Source organism: Lepidothrix coronata, unplaced genomic scaffold, assembly GCF_001604755.1.
Source record: "Lepidothrix coronata isolate B3197 unplaced genomic scaffold, Lepidothrix_coronata-1.0 Scaffold335, whole genome shotgun sequence".
In the NCBI taxonomy this organism is placed as follows: Eukaryota; Metazoa; Chordata; class Aves; order Passeriformes; family Pipridae; genus Lepidothrix; species Lepidothrix coronata.
The window spans coordinates 224,196-227,415 of NW_016690515.1; positions in this window are offsets into that span (position 1 = coordinate 224,196).

Sequence of the window (3,220 nt, forward strand, 5' to 3'; positions counted from 1 at the left end):
ATCAGCTAAAAAAAGTTCTGTCTCGAGGAACTGAATGGTGAACCAACATCCTGTGTGTATTTAAACATAAACATGTTTGAATATGTGAGGTTGGGTTTAACCCCTGTCTGTTCAGGTTGCCCAGTATTGATCCTTTTAACATCTTTTCTGTTCAAGGAAAGAAGTGTTTTGGACTGCAGTGATCTGAATGTTCAAAGAGCAGCACCTGCCACTGCTGGGGGCAGTGAAGAAGCAGCTCACACGTGGTTTGGTCACTCGGGACCTCACGGAAGCCACAAAGGAAGGCAGAAATCAAACCTTCACCCCAGCTCACCAAAGTGCCCTCTCATTCCCATGAACACCTTCCTGCCTGAGGCTCCAGCAGGAACAGCACCATTTTTGCCCAGGAATCCTCAAATAAGCTGAATCATGGAACCCCCCCCTGGATGAACTCGAGCAGCCTTATTCTTAACGCTGCTTGGTTCAGGAGAATTATTTCAGGGAAGCAAGGAAAACACCTGATAATTAATTACATTTCCATCTCTGTAACTCATTCTTCAGTTCCCTGCTAAAGCTTCCCATGAATCAAATTTCAGCTGAGAAACAAAGAGCCAATTTGTAAATGCACAACCAACCAGGTTTAGCACCAGGAACGTGACAAACCTCCCCCCTGTCCCCTCTGACACGGGCCCAGCCTGCACGTGCCAGCACCAAGTGCCACCCTGTGCCAGTGACATCTGGTGGGACACGGGGAAGTTAAAGCTAAAAGGAAGAAACCTGATGCTTTTCTTTATTAAAAATGAAAAGGGAATAAAGCAATCAGGAGAGATCCCCCTGCCCTGAGGCACACCCTTGGACTGCTGTTGCTTTGGGGTAAGAAGAGAATGTTGCAGCTTGTATTTTTGACAAGAGAAAAGCTTCATTTTGAAGAGACAGCTTAGGACAGAAACTGTTTATGTGAAGGGCAAAGGAAGGCTGATCTCAGGGTAAAGTCTGTGCTCCTGCAGTCAGGGCACGGGGTCACTCACAGGCTCTGTAAGTTCTCACTGTTGCTTGGTCTGCAAATCCAGGGCTCAGACTGAAGCCAGAACAGAGGACCTAAAGGGAGGCTTTGGTTGGAAAGGCAAAGGCTTAAATTTTCAAATGTCAAGTCCTTGTCTTGTTCCCTTCCAAAGCTCAGCATTGTTTGTCCTCCCTCCTCTGCTCACTCCAGGTCTGCCTGGATGTTCCTTGTCCATACAAGAAGGAAGACAAATGGTTCCCTCAAGAAGATGATGCCTCCAGGAGTGGTTTGGATGGTTGTTTGCATCTGAGTTGTAACATGGAGATGTGCTGGAATCACCAGGCTCACACAGCCCCCTAAAGATCCCACAAAGCTGCAGTGCTGGGATCATGGAATCATGGAATGGTCTGGCTTGGGAGGGACCTTAAACTCACCCAGTCCCACCCCCTGCCACGGGCAGGGACACCTTCTGCTATCCCAGGTTGCTCCAAGCCCTGTCCAAGCTGGCCTTGGACACTTCCAGGCGTGGGGTTTCCTTACTGGTGACCCCAAAAGCTGTGCCAAGGAATCCCTAACTGAGCAGACAAGTGGGGGATCAAGCCTGACCTCTCTGAGAGAAGAAAGCACCAACAATTTAACCTTTCAAAAGATAAAAAAAACCCACAAGATAATTTAACCCCCACAAGGCTGCAAGTCTGTAACCCTGCAGTCTCTGCAGTATTTCTGCTTTCAGCTGAGCTGCCTTTTTGATGCCCCCATGGGCAGCTAAAGCTTTGCCTCTGAAAGCACTGACAGGAACCTTTCAGGCTCAGGAGAAATCCACTTGCTGGTGGGGAGCACCTATTCCACCCCCAGACTGTTGGAGTGCTGGGACCTCAGTGCCAACAAACCCCAAATGGATCTTCCCAGCACAGGAAGTGCAGGAACAGGCCCGTTGGAATGCTCAGGGATTCCTGCATTCTCAGACTCTTCTGCCCAAGGCAGGAGCTCTGTCCTTGCAATAGGGAATGGGATGAGGATGTATCTGGGCTTCAGGAACCTGCTTTGCCCTGGGCTTGCCCAGGGGATTGTCCTTGGGAGCTGAACCAGGAGCAGGAGGAGACACACAAGGACTTAACAGCTTAAAAGTTGTGTAACAGTGAGCAAGGGAAAACTCCCCCAGCAGGTACCCAAACACCACACACAGACCTTGAGGGATTCCATTCCCAGCCAAACCACAGTTCCTGTCACCACATCTCTGAATATTGTCCTTTTTACACTCATCCCATTCAGCCAGAAACAGCAACAACCGGAACAAGTTCATTAAATGAATCAGAAGATGAATTATTTTGTTTTCTGCCTAACCTGAGAAAAGCCAGAGGGAAACTCCCCTTGTACTTCCTTGTCCCCAACAGAGCCCAAGTGCTGCAGGGTTGTAAAGAGGAGGTTTGGATTCAGACCCAGCTGATCCTCCTCCAGTCCTGACACCAACATTCACCCAAACCACTCATCCCACCAGCAAACCCTGTTCTTACAGAGAACACGGGAACAACAAATCACTCCACTGAAATATTTCTGCCTGGAAAGCAATTAGGAGATTTCTATTTTTATAAACACAAATCATTGTTGAATAAACAATACAACTCACTAATGCCAGTAAAGTTTTACAATAAAGTGAGATTCTATGCTGCAGAATGAATTGTGTTGTTACTGTTAGATATAATATTTGCAGAATCATAAAGGGTAATTATGCACACAGGGACCAACTGCAGCAGCACGTTTTTAGAAATAAAAAGGAATAAAAATATACAGCTTTTTAAAAACATTGGAATATCTGCAACTGTGGCCTGCTACTGAAATTGGCTTTGTAAAATTCAAACTATCCTTCCCTGACAGACATTTCAAACCAGCATCATTAGGAGCTACCCATAAAAATCAGGCAAGCATGTTTTTCTAATTAGTTCTTTAAACCTTCCAACCAAATTAAGGAAAAAACCCTCAATTCTGCTACAAAAAATGTCAGACCCAAACCAGTTGTGCAGAATCAAAGACTCATGGAATTGTCTGGGTTGAAAGGACCTTAAAGACCAACCCCCTGCCATGGGCAGGGACACCTTCCACTACAATTTATTCCTGTCTCTGACATGAGGCTCCAGCAGCCACCCAACCCAATCCATCCCAACCCAACTCAACCCAACCCAATCCATCCCAACTCAAACCAATCCAACCCAATCCAATTCAACTCAACCCAACCCAACT